Source organism: Miniopterus natalensis, chromosome X (genome assembly GCF_054644295.1).
Source record: "Miniopterus natalensis isolate mMinNat1 chromosome X, mMinNat1.hap1, whole genome shotgun sequence".
NCBI classification, from domain to species: Eukaryota; Metazoa; Chordata; class Mammalia; order Chiroptera; family Miniopteridae; genus Miniopterus; species Miniopterus natalensis.
This window is the reverse complement of record NC_142103.1, coordinates 58,493,296-58,507,637: the sequence shown is the minus strand read 5'-3', so window position 1 is coordinate 58,507,637 and position 14,342 is coordinate 58,493,296.

Genomic DNA, 14,342 nt, shown 5'->3' with positions numbered 1-14,342 from the left:
TAGCAAGAGGTATGGCACATGTGGCCAGATGTTGCTTGTGTGAGAGATTTTAGAAAAGTCTCAAGCATGAGACAAGATGGGCCATTTGTATGGAAAAACCAGTGGAAACAGCTTGGGTGGGCCCACAATTGGTGAGACAGGGTCTCAGGAAATCACCAGGGCAAGGAAAACAGTGATAGAAAGGTTGATGGAGACTTAGATATGGCACCTACCTGTGGGCTCTGAGGGGGTGGGTCCTAAGAAAAAGAACAGTGGTCTCTGCCAGTACTTTTGTCTGGCAGAAAGCTGCCCCACAGCAATCACACTGATGACAGATAATTCATTTCCTTCTGGATTTTTTCAAGCTGCTGCTCCAGCTCTGGTGCTCAGAGGCAGTGAGTCAGGGTAAGTTCGTGTGCAGGCCCTTTAAGAGGAACTGCCTGGAAACCTTACAGAGTAGCCAACATGGTGGTGAGCAGGACCAGAGTACAAGTAAGACTGAGTGGGTGAGTATGTGCAAAGGAGAGTATGTGTTGGTGCAAGTGTGGGTGGGCACCTGTCTGTCAGTGTGGGAACCCCACGCAGGTGATTCAAGTGCTCTTGGTGGAGGAGATGCTGGCCACTGTCACACAATGCTCAGCCGGGCACTTCTCTCCACTTGAGATTGGAGAATGCACCATTTTGGAGGATCCACAGGATCCTCCTTGAGAGAAGGCTGTGGGGAACAGCTGTGACCCAGGGCCCTGAGGACACAGACAGTGCAACCCAATGCCCATGATGAATGGACCTGACACAGCAACCCAGCTTTCCTGACCCAGCGACCCTAAATGACTGGACCTGCTGTAATGATGCAGCTCTCACAGACACAAGGACCTACCATCATTACCGGTAACCCCAGTTCACCCTGCTGCCAGGACCTGATGTCCCAGATGCACAGATGTGCCACAATGACCAGGCACACCTGACACATTGCCCCCGGAAGACAGGACCATGCCATGACCCAACGTCCCCGGATGGAAGGACCGGACGCTTTGAACAGGCGTGACTGACCCAGCACCCGGGAAGACAAGACCCACTAAAATGGGAAGACAAAGAAACAACCTCCAAATGAAAGAAAAGGAGAAATTGCCAAAAAATGAACTAAATGAAATGGAGGCAAACAATTTATCAGATATACAGTTCAAAGTAATGGTTATAAGGAGGCTCAAACAACTTAGTGAGAACTACAAGCAACTCAATGAGAACTACAAGAAATTTGGTGGGAACTTCATAAGCATGAAAAAGATGTAGACACCATGAATAAAAATCAATCTGAAATAAAGAATATCCTGGAAGGGATTAACAGTAGATTAGAAGAAGCTGAGGACTGAATCAGGGAATTAGAAGACAAGGTAGAAAAAAATCACCCAAACAGAGTAACAATTAGAAAAAAATTAAAAAGCAGAAGGAGAGTTTAAGGGAGCTTTGGGAGATGAAATGTAACAACATACATGTCATAAAGGTCCCAGAATAAGAAGAATCTGAGCAAGGAGTAGAGAACCTGTTTGAAGAAATAATGACAGAAAACTTTCCTAACCTGGTGAAGGAAAAAGTCACCTAAGTTCAAGAAACCCAGAGAGTCCCAACCAAGATGAATCCAAAAAGACCCACACCTAGACACATCATAATTAAAATGGCAAAGATTAAAGACAAAGAAAGAGTCTTAAAAAGTTACCTACAAGAGAGCTCCCATTAGACTGTCAGCTGATTTCTCAATAGAAGCACTTCAAGCCAGAAAGGAGTGACATGAAGTATGCAAAATAATGAGAAGCAAGACTACTCTATCCTGCCCGGCCGGGCGTGGCTCAGCCATTGAGCGTCCACCTAGGATCCAGGCAATTGGGGTTTGATTCCCTGTCAGGGCACTTGCCTGGGTTGTGCGGGCTCGATCAAAGCCTACTCTATCCGGCGAGGCTATCATTCAAAACTGAAGGTGAGATAAAGAGCTTCCCAGATTTAAAAAAAAAAAAAAGTTAAAGGAGTTTATTACCAAACCAGCACTGCAAGAAATGCTAAAGGGGCTGGTGTAAGAAGAAGAAATATAGAGAAAGAGAGGAACAGAGGCATAAAGAATAAAAATGGCAATAAATAAGTACCTATCAATAATAACCTTAAATGTAAATGGCTTAAATGCTCCAATCAAAAGACATAAGGTAGCTGAATGGATAAGAAAACATGACCCATATATATGCTGTCTACAAGAGACCCACATCAGAACAAAACACTCACACAGGATAAAAGTAGCGGGATGGGAAAAAATTTTCCATGCAAATGGAAATGAAAAAAAGGCTAGGGTAGTAATAATTGTATCTAACAAAATAGACTTTAAAATGAAGACCATAACAAGAGAAATGAAGGTCACTACATAATACTATAGGGATTGATCCAACAAGAGGCTATAACCCTGGTAAATTTATATGCACCCAATATAGGAGCACCCAAATTTATAAAAAAAAAAACTTCTGGATGATTTTAAGGGAAAAGTCAACAGCAATACAATAATAAAAGGGACTTTAACACCCCACTGACATCACTGGATAGATCTTCTAGAAAAAAATCAACAAGGACACAGAGATCCTAAATGACATACTAGATCAGATGGAATAAATGGACATTTACAAATCATTTTACCCCCAAGCTGCAAAATATACAGTTTACTCAAGTGCACGTGGGTCATTCTCAAAGACAGAGCATATGTTAGGACACAAGATCAAGAAGACTGGAATCATATCAAGCATATTCTCAGATCACAATGGTATGAAATAAGAAATCAATAACAGTAAAAACACTCAAAAACACTCAAACACATGGAGGCTACACAATGTTATTAAACAATGAATGGGTTACCAATGAGATCAAGGAAGAAATAAAAAATGTCCTGGAAAAAAATGAAAATGAACACACAACAACCCAAAATCTATGGGACACAATGAAAGTAGTCCTGAGAGGGAAGTTCATAGCACTACAGGCTTAACTCAAAAAACAAAGAATTTCTAATAAATGATCTAATCCTGCTACTTAAAGAATTAGAAAGAGAACAACAAGAAAACCCCAGAATAAGTAGAAGGAAGGAACTAATAAAGATAAGAGGAAATAAATGACATAAAGACTAAAAAAAAAAATACAAAAGATCAATGAAACGAAGAGTTGGTTCTTTGAATAGATAAACAAGATCGATGAACCTTTACCCAGACTCATCAAGAAACAAAGAGAGGGGACCCAAATAAATAAAATCAGGGAAGAGGTGAAGTAACAACTGACATCACAGAAATACAAAGGATTATAAGAAAATACTATGAACAACTATATACCAACAAGCTGGACAACCTGGATGAAGTGGATAAATTCCTAGAAAAATACAATCTTCCAAAACTGAATCAGGAAGAATCAGAAAACCTGAGTAGGCCAATAACAATTGACAAAATTGAAGCAGTAATAAAAAAATTTTTAAAAACTCCCAGCAAACAAAAGCCCTGGTCTGGGCAGCTCACAGGGGAGTTTTACCAAACACTCAAACAAGAACTAATGTCAATCCTCCTCAAACTATTCGAAAAAAATCTAAGAAGGTGGAACACTTAAAAGCCCTTTTCACGAGATCAGGATTATCCTAATTCCAAAACCAGAAAAAGACACTACAAAGAAAGAGAATTACGTGTCAATATTTCTGATGAACATAGTTGCTAAAATCCTCAACAAAATATTAGCAAATCGGATCCAGCAATACATTAAAAAGATCATACACCATGTGCAAGTGGGATTTATTCCAGGGATGCAAGGCTGGTGCAATATTTGCAAATCAATAAACGTGATACATAAACAAACCGAAAGACAAAAATCACATGATCATATCAATAGATGCAGAAAAGACATTGGACAAAACCCAACACCCATTTTTTATAAAAACTCTCAGCAAAGTGGGAATAGAGGGATTATAACTCAACATAATAAAGACCATATGTGAAACACTTACAACCAACATCATACCGAATGGGCAAAAACTAAAAGCATTTCCCCTAAGAACAGGAACAAGACAGGGGTGTCCATTTTCACCACACTTATTCAACATAGTACTGGAAGTCCTAGCCACAGCAATCAGACCAGAAGAAAAAGTAAAAGGCATCCAAACTGGGAAGGAGGAAGTAAAACTGTCATCATTTGCAGATGACATGATATTGTACATAGAAAATCCTACAGACTCCACCAAAAAACTACTAGATTTAAAAAATGAATTCAGCAAGGTAACAGGATACAAAATTAACACCCAGAAATTGATGGCATTTTTATACACCAATAATGAACTCTCACAAAGAGAAACTAAAAAAAAAAACAACAATTCCATTTACCATTGCAACAAAAAAATAAGATACTTAGGAATAAACTTAACCAAAGATGTAAAAGACTTGTATTCAAAAAACTACAGGACACTGAAAAAAGAGGTAGAGGAAGGTAGAAACAAGTGGAAGAATATACCGTGTTCATGGATTGGAAGAATCAACATCATTAAAATGTCCATACTATCTAAAGCAATCTATAGATTCAATGCAATTCCTATTAAAATACCAATGGCATATTCACAGATCTAGAACAAATAAATACTTCAAAAATTTATATGGTATAAAAAAAGACCTCGAATAGCCCCAGCAATCTTGAGAAAGAAGAACAAAGTAGAGGAATCACAATACCAGATATCAAATTATACTACAAAGCCACTGTAATCAAAACAGCCTGGTACTGGCACAAGAACAGGCATATAGACTAACGGAACAGATCAGAGACCCCAGAAATAGACGAAGCCATTTTGCTTAATTCATATTTGACAAAGAAGGCAAGAGCAGACCATGGAGTAAAGACAGTCTCTTCAATAAATGGTTTTGTGAAAATTAAACAGGTACATGTAAAAACATGAAACTAAACCATCAACTTACACCACACACAAGAATAAACTCAAAATGGATAAAATACTTAAATATAAGTCAAGAAATCATAAAATCCTAGAAGAAAATATAAGCGGTAAAATCTCAGACACCTCACGTGGCAGGATTTTCACCGATACATCACCTAGGGCAAGGGAAACAAGGGAAAAAATAAACAAATGGGACTACATCAAACTAAAAAGCTTCTGCACAGCAAAAGAAACCATCAACAAAATGAAAAGGGAACCTACTGTATGGGAAAACATATTTGCCAATATTACATCTGATAAAGGTTTAATTTCCAAAATATACAAAGAACTCATACAACTCAACACCAGGAAGACAAACAATGCAAGTAAGAAATGGGCAAAGGACCTGAATAGATAGTTCTCCAAAGAGAACATACAGATGGCCAAGAGACATATGAAAAAATGCTCAATGTCACTAATCATCAGAGAGATGCAATTTAAAATGACAATGAGGTATCACCTCACACCTGCCAGAATGGCTACCATTGATAAATCAACAAACAAGTGCTGGCCAGGATGTGGAGAAAAGGGAACCTTAGTAATCTGCTGGTGGGAATTCAGACTGGTGCAGCCACTATGGAAAACAGTATGGAGGGCCCTCAAAAAATTAAATATGGAACTGCCATTTGATCCAAAGATCCCACTCCTAGGAATATATCCTAAGAAGCCTGAAACACAGATCAGAAAAAAATATATATGCACCCTTATGTTCATAGCAGTGCAATTTACAATAGCTAGGATCTGGAAACAGCTCAAGTGCCCATCAGTAGATGAATGGGTTAAAAAAACTGTGGTACTTTTTTTTTTAATATGTCTTTATTGATTTCAGAGAGAGGAAGGGAGAGAGAGATAGAAACATCAATGATGAGAGAGTCATTGATCAGCTGCCTCTTGCACGCCCCTACTGGGGATCAGGCCCACAACCTGGGCATGTGTTCTGACCAAGAACTGAACCACGATGTCCTGGATCATAGGTCAATGCTCAAACCCTGAGCCACGGTGGCTGGGCAAAACTGTAGTACATTTACACAATGAAATACTATGCAAAAAGGAAGATCTATTACCCTTTGAGATAGCATGGAGGGACCTGGAGATGATTATGCTAAGGGAAGTAAGCCAGTCAGAGAAAGACAAATTTCACATGGTCTCACTTACATGTGGAATCTAATGAACACAATAAACTGATGAATGAAATAGAACCAGAGGCATGGAAACATGAAACATGCTGATGACTCTCAGGGGGAAGGGGACAGACAGGAAGAGTTTAACCAAAAAACTTATATGCATATATGCATTACCCATGAACACAGACAATAGGGTGGTAAAATCCTGGGGTGGAGCCAGAACTGGGTGGTGTGGGGCAAGGGGGGAAAAAAGGAGGGACATCTGTAATACTCTCAACAATAAAGATTACAAAAGAGGAACTGCTTGGGATTCCAGCTGCCTCAGCTTCCCTCCTCAATCTACGCTGGTTTTTATAGCCAGAAGTTATGGAGACTTCTCTTCCTGGCACTGAAAACCTGGGATGAGGGCTAAGACCCCTTGCTTCTCAAAGGGTACCTCCACAACTAAGATATCTCTCCCAATTTTTATCCATCACACTTGGATGTGGGACCAGCCCATTCTGTGTTTTCACCCTTCCTACCAATATCAAAGTGACTTCCTTATATACTTAGTTGCAGGACTTCCATTCAGCTAGATTTCAGACAGTTCTGGATGATGGTTGTTCTATAACTTAGCTGTAATTTTGATATGGTTGTGGGAGGATTTGAGTACTATATTTACCTCCACTGCCATCTTGAGTGGAAGTCCCTTGTTTTCTAATTAGCATCAGTCACATGCTCCTTCTCTAAATTTCATCCCCCCCATACTCCTCTCCCCAGTCTCTTGTTCTCCCTCTCCCTCCTCCTCCCCTCTGAATATTTTAAAGGTGTTTTAATACTCTAAGGTTTTGTCTCATAATCTGGATGTTACAGTGACTTTATATGTGGTGATCATCAAGGGAACTAATCAGTAGGACTTGATCATGGAATGTGAAGGCAGGAAGGAACATTTCCAAAAAGTGGCCAGGATTTTGACCCTAGTGGACCAAATAGCCAGCAGTCTGTCTGAGGTAATAATCATGGGGGCAGAAAGTGAGCAGAGCACTTGAGTGGTATCCAGAAGGCTGCCCTACAGAGGGAAGAGCTGTACTTAGTCATCGTCTTTTGGACTCAGACTATCAGCCAGGATGTTCAATGCTTCCTTATACACATAATTGTTGATTGGTCCTTCACGAAGGCCAGCACAGGCCCTTTACCAGCCCTATAATCTCTGATCACTCCTTATCATGGTCTAAAGTAGTGCACTGGACTACATGTTTTCTGAACATTTTCACAATTTTTTGCCTTTGAAACATGTTTTCTCTACATGGTAAAGCCTATTCATCTTTAAGCCCCCATCAAATATCACCTTCTCAGGCAGAATTAACAACCTCTTCTTCCATTCTTCCATAAACTTTTCTTGGCTCTACTATGGTGCTTAACATATTATATTACAGAATAATTATTTTCTTCTATGCAAGTCTTTCCTACTAGTTTGAGAACTTCTTGAGAATAAAAACTAAATCTTACTCATCACAACATCCCAAATGTTTAAAGAAGTACCTGGCATGTGATAGCCACCTAATATATGTATATTTCCAGGAAAAAAAGAAGGGGATTCATAGGGATTTCATAGAAGAAAGGCACTGAAGAGATGATGTAAGGACATATGGGTCAAAAGTATGCTATTCAATGAAAGTCTAATAAGCTCAATAAAATTGCATAGAACTGTGTAAAAGAAAGACTAGAAAAAGAAGTTTGAAAAATTAAATACAGAGCAGAACTTTGGAATTTACAGATTTCATGTAGCTTCAACAATCTGCAAGTAAATGTTACTACACTGAAGCTCCAGGATCACAGGGGCTATGACTGTCTTGTTCATCTCTGTATCCCTACCCCTTAGCTCAGTGCCTAGCTCATTGTGTGTGCTTAAGAAATAATTGTTGAATGAATGAATCCAGAAGGCCCATGACTTGTAGGAAATTTCTAATTCTGCTAAAACAAGTAACTTAGGTAGTGAATGAACTAAACTGTACTTAAATGTAAACTTGGTTTGGGCACTCTCTACTTATGGTTAACTGCGTTGAGGGCATGAAGGAGAAACTTGAAGTTTTCAGTTATACCTTTACTGCATTTGTGGATGAAAATCACATGGTCTCAGGATGCATGTTTTGTGATGTATTCCAAGTGTCTGCTGTATAATGTGGCTGGAGACCGCAATACTCTGCTATCAGAATATGTCAAATCAAGTATAAAAACTGATTTTTAAAAGTATGGAGCTGAATAATACAATGACTAATGTAGATCAAGCTGTCAAGTGATAAGAACATAATGAGCATCAGAAGGAATTACATTTTCTTTTCAAGTACACGTGAATCATTTACAACTATTATTTGTGTATTTGAATTAAAAAGTGTTTAGTAAATAAAAAGGCAGAAATTCTACATACTGAAGTCATAGGACACAGTGCAGTAAACTTAGAAATAAATAATAAATATAGATTTAGAGTCCCTAGGTGAATAGAAACTGAAAATCTTCTTCTCCTGACAAACAAGCTAAGAAGAGAAATTTAGAGACAATAATAGAATATTTTAGGGGAAACAAACAAAATATAAATACAGCAAGGGAGTGCTCAAAAAATGAAAGGATGGGGGCATGTCAAAGGGGTATACAGAAGCAACCAGGAAGAGCTCTCAATGGCCAAAGCTGGAACAATTTGAGCAATAAGATAAAAATGCAGTATTGGATTATTATTCAATGTATAAAATAAATATACATGAGTCAATACTGATATAAATAAATGATTGAATAAACGAATAAATGGTGACAAAGGGACAAATCTTCCTTACAGAATTACAAATACTGTATGTAAATACTCTCCCCTCCAGTAGGTGGAGCTTGATCCTCGCGCGACCTCTAAGCTTGGACTAGCCTAAACCACTCAATTCCAAAGAATAGAGTGTGGAGAGGGAAAAACAGTAACTTTACAGTGGGAAAACCAGGCAAACACAATCTAAACCAACTGATCAAGGTGAATGTCACAAGCAATAAGCCCCGTTGAGAGCATGTAATGAGAAGGGCATTTCACCTCTGTGGTATTCTTCTCCAAACCCATAAACCCAGTCTAACTGAGAAAAACATCAGAAAAGCCCAAGTTGAGGGACATTTTATAAAATACCTAACCAGTCCTCCTCAAAATCACTGGTCATGGAAACAAGAAAAGATGAAGAAGCTGTCACACACCAAAGAATTAAAGAGACATGAAGACTAAATGCAATATAGTATCCTGGATGTTAGTGGAAAAACTGGGGGAATCCCAGTAAAGTGTGGAGTTTAATTAGTAGTAATGTACCAATGTCAATTCTTAGTTTTGGCAAATGTACTGTGGTTTTAGAAGATATTAACATTAGGTGAAACAGAGGGAGGGGTGTATGGGAACTCTGTGTATCATCTTTGCAGTTTTTCTGTAAATGTAAAATTATTCCAAAATAAAGTTTATTTTTAAAAAAGGTATGAGTTGTCCTGGATGGTGTGGCTCAGTTGGGCATCATCCTGTGCACCAAAAGGTTGCCTGTTCGATTCCCAGTCAGAGCACATGCCTGGGTTGTGGGCTCGATCCTTTGTAGGGCGCATGCAGGAGGCAGTCGATCAATGTTCTGCTCTCATCGATGTTTCTTTCTCTCCCTCTCCTTTCCTCTCTCTCTCCCAAATCAGTAAAAACATATTTTAAAAGAAAGTTTTTTTAAAAAACTAAAATGGATAATAATACTTAACTTTTTCTTGAGCTTCAGTTGAATATTGACTTTAACTCTTGGCCATTCAGCATTTGGACAAAATGGGACTACAGTGTCCTTTGTATCTGTGCATAAGAAAGGATCTAGAAAGATATACAGGAAGGTGCAAATAGTGACTCTCAGTATTTTTTATGGTGATCTTTATGTTATAGTTACCCATTATTCCAGCCTTTCTTACTCAGAGAACCCCAAATTTGTTTGCAGCAGCAATAAACCCAATTTCCCATACACATAGCTCAGGTTGGCCACATGACCTCACTCTGGCCAATGAGATTTAAGCAGAAGTCTACTGGGTGTGATTTCTAGAAGGGCTATTGTTTTTCTAATAAAGAAAAACAATTCAGTTTACCAGATCTGACCTTTTAGCTCTTTTCTTTATGCTCTTACCCTTTCTCCCTGTATAGAACACGGAAAAAGTGCTTTAAAATTGAGCAGCCATTTTACAATCATAAGGATAAAAAACACACACTAAAAAGTGAAGCAAGAAACTGTAAAGACTGTTTTGAGCAACTGCACCCACCCTTGGATTGCCTACCTCAGAATTTCTTGGTTAAAACACACACACACACACACACACACACACACACACACACACACACACACAAACACACAAACACCTATTTTATTTAGCTACCACAGTAGGGTTTCTGCTACATGCAATCAAATTTAGTCCTGACTGACACACTCTACCTCAAAAGAAAAAGAATTGCAGGAAAAATATTTTACTTTTTATTAGGAGAAGGAGAAAGAGTCTTTCTTTGGATTTGGAAACAAGGGGATTTCCTACAAAAAGAAAAGTACTTTTCTTTTCCTGTTCTGTATCTGCCCATGGTAGAGAACAAGAAATCTAGGATGGCAGGAGACATAACTCCTGCCCTCTGATCAAGTGGGATCAAAATATTAGATTTCCCTTTCTAGAGAAGTGTCTCCTAAAGTGTGTTTTGGCATAGTATGTTCTTGAGATGCACCTCAGGAAAGAAAAAGGAAAGTTCCATCAGTCAGTAAGTTTGGTAAATATGACATATAGAACCCCTTCCTCTTAGAAATTCACCATAGACATTATAATGTTAAAAGTTCTGGATAAATCCTGCAGTAAAGAAATCTTAACATTGTTTAACCCAATTCTTTAAAAATTTAGTAATACCTATTCCTATCCTGGAATGTGTGTTTTGGAAAACTGCATTTGAGAAATGAATAAAGACAAAAACTTGTAAAATCAAACTAACTTAAATCTTCAAAGAACCAGAGCAATGGCTACCTTCTGGAAAGGAATCCAGCAAGTCTGAGTCAGTAAAAAGAAATGTTTTATTCACGTTGTAGGTAAAGGATTATTGGTAGTAAAGAGAATGAGGCTTACAATGAGCAGCAAGTTAAATATCAATGAAAAGTATACAAATTGAGCAGGTGCCAGCAGCACAACATCCCGAGAGGGCATGAGTTGATTTTTCTCTTGAGTTTTCCAAGTACATCCGGTTTCTTCTTTCCAACAGTAGATATAAGAGCATGACTATGTCCTCAAACTGTGGTACAAAATTTACATTAATAATCGGCCAGCCCCCCAAAAGATGTCATCTTTAGCCTTCCCTTGGAGAGTTCTCATATTTTAATAATTTACAGTTTGACTCAGGAGGGATAATTTGTCTTCTTCCCACTTTGTGACCTAAATACATAAGCTTTGGCAATCAAAATACATCAAGGTGCCCTCGTAGACAGACTCACTTTTGGGTTGCAATCAAGTAATTTTGCACTCCCTTTTGGTGACAAGCCACATCTCATCTCATACTGAGAATATCAGCTCTGTAGGTTTCAGCAAGTAACCCATTCAAGTGGGTTATTCTTAAATCTATGGAAATAGGGAAAGGCACCTAGGAACTCAAAGGGAAAGAGGAGTATAAACACATATGAACAGATCTTGATTACAAAAGCTATTCGAGATTGACCTCTTTAGATAATGTCATTGGCTAATATCTTTTGTATGCATAGATCCAGGGTGGCAGGAAATCAAGTAGTTTTCATTATCTTTCTGAGTTTCTCACCCTCCCTGAATTCTTTTAGGCATTTGACATTGTTGCTTTCTTTCTTCCTTTTTTTTTTAAGTATGTTTTTTATTTATTTTAGAGAGGAAGGGAGAGAGAGAGAGAGAGAGAGAGAGAGAGAGAGAGAGAGAGAGAGACAGAGAGAGAGATCGGCTGCCTTCTGCACACCCCTGTTGTTTGCTTTCTTAATATTTTTTCTTTTGGTCAAAAGGATTTTAAAAAATAACTTGAGCAAGTCCTTCCTTTTGAAACTCTCTTCTCCCTTGATACAATGTTAAAGCCACAATCTGTTTCCTCCCTATCCATCACTATGGTCATCTCTTCAGTGATAAGTTCTTAGCCTTCTGCTTCTCACACTCAAGTGTTCATTTTTTGTCATGATCTTAACTATCATTTCTAAGTAGCACCAAATCCAAATCTAGAATTCTGGTTCCTTGTCCAGCTACACTAAAGGTGAGAACTGTTGAAAGGGGGTTCCCATGCACAGGAACTATAAATGATGTTCCTTCATTTATTACTCCATTGACACTTTACAACAGCCCTGGCAAAGAAGTATTACTACCCCCAATTTACCAATGAAGAAACTAAATCCCAGAGAAATTAAGAAACTGAAGATCAATGATTCAAAGCCAAGTCTGGTTATCTGACTACATTGTTTGTTCTCTCCACTACTCCTCATCACCTTCTTCATCAAAATGCTGGCTTTCCTCCCATCAGTGAAGGAGAGAAGTCTCAGGTGAAGCATTTAGCTTAACCAGTTGGGGATTGTGGGATGAAGAAGTAGAAAATGTGGGGAAAGTGAAAGCTCAAGTGTACCACCTTCTCCTCTTCATCACTTCCAGGTTAGCCTTACAGGTGGGCCAATTAGTGAGTACTCAGTGTAGTGGGATGTGAGAGATCCTGAACAGTCCTACTTTCCTTCAAAATATCTTTCCAATTCCCTCCCTACCTCCACAGTTCCTAAAGTGCCCTTGGGGGTCCTTTGGCCTCTTAACATGAGAATGTACCCAGGAGAAGAAACATTAAACTGAATTACTGAGATGTAATCATTCAACAAATATTTTTTAAGCACCATTTATTAAGTAAGTGAGATGATATAATAACAGCTATTTATATTTGCTTAGATCTCTAGATTTGCAGAACTTTGCCATAATCTCAAGTACTTAAAGCTGAAACTATGATCCTCATTTTACAGATGATCAAATTGTGGCTCAGAAAGTCTGAGTGACTTGCCCAAGTTACACACCTGGGCCCCAGTTTATAACCAGGGCTCAAATTTGGGTCTTCTGACTTTCAGTCCTATGCTCTTTCCTTTCTATCACAGTAACTCAAGGGGTTTACAGGTGGGAACTCAAATAGACATACATAAAGAGTTAAATAGCAATTCAAGATAATAGTATAAGTAATAGCAAAAGACAATAAAAGTACTAAATGACTCATACAGATAATAACCATAGAAGTGGCCAGAAAGTTCACTGGGTGAGATTCTGCAGAGGAGGCCTCAAAGAAGAAATGGAACTTAAGCCTGGCTTTGGAAACAAAGTAGGAAAAAGACAGTGGGAGAAGAAAGGGAAGGCATTCTAGTTTGGGGCAAAGGAAAAATAAAGGTGCAGAGGTGGGAAAGTGCAAGTCTTATATGGAGAAAGAGTGAGGAGATCAAATGAGCTGAAGAAGAAAGATTTATATTGGGGAAGAATGGAAAATAAGACTGAAAAAGCTCTCTTGAATTTCTGACTAAAGAATTTCAACTTGTCTTGTAGACATGGGGGAACCATGAAAGAGTTTTGAGTAATAGAGTGAAAGCAGTGTTTGAGCCAATTCATCTGGCAATACGCATTGTGTAGAATGCAATCCTGTGAAGAGAGACTGGCAGTAAGGAAGACAAGTTAGGAGGCTGGGACAGTCAGTCAAGGATAACATGACAAGAGCCAGTATTAGAATGGTAGCACTGGGATCATAAAGGAAGGCCAATTGTAATTGACATGATGAAGAAATGCCAGAATCTCATGGAACAGGGAGGGAGAAGAAATAAAGTTGTCTGAGAGTTTTCGAGCTTATGGAATAATCTCTGGAAATCAGAGGACCTGAGCTTAGTCCCTGTTCTGCCACTGATTTGATAAGTTATGTGTAAGTCATATCTCTGGGCCTGTTTTGTCCTCTGTAAGGTGAAGGGGCGTCCAGGCCCTAGAAGACTTCTGAAGTAATCTCAAGGACTATGAGTCAACTGAATTGTACTCACATGCATTTAGGTTCTTTCCAAGAGAAAATCAAGGATCAGAAGGGGGAGAGGTTAAATAATCCCCAAATGCTATAACTATGACAGAACTTGGAATTCTGTTCACTTTAGGGAGTAAAAGAGAAGCCAGCAAAGAGAGAGGAAGTAATAAGAGAGATAAAAGTAGAAGGAGAGAAATTTTAAATCAGGGGGATAAAATTAGAAACTGAAATTAAAAGTACTATAATAAATGGA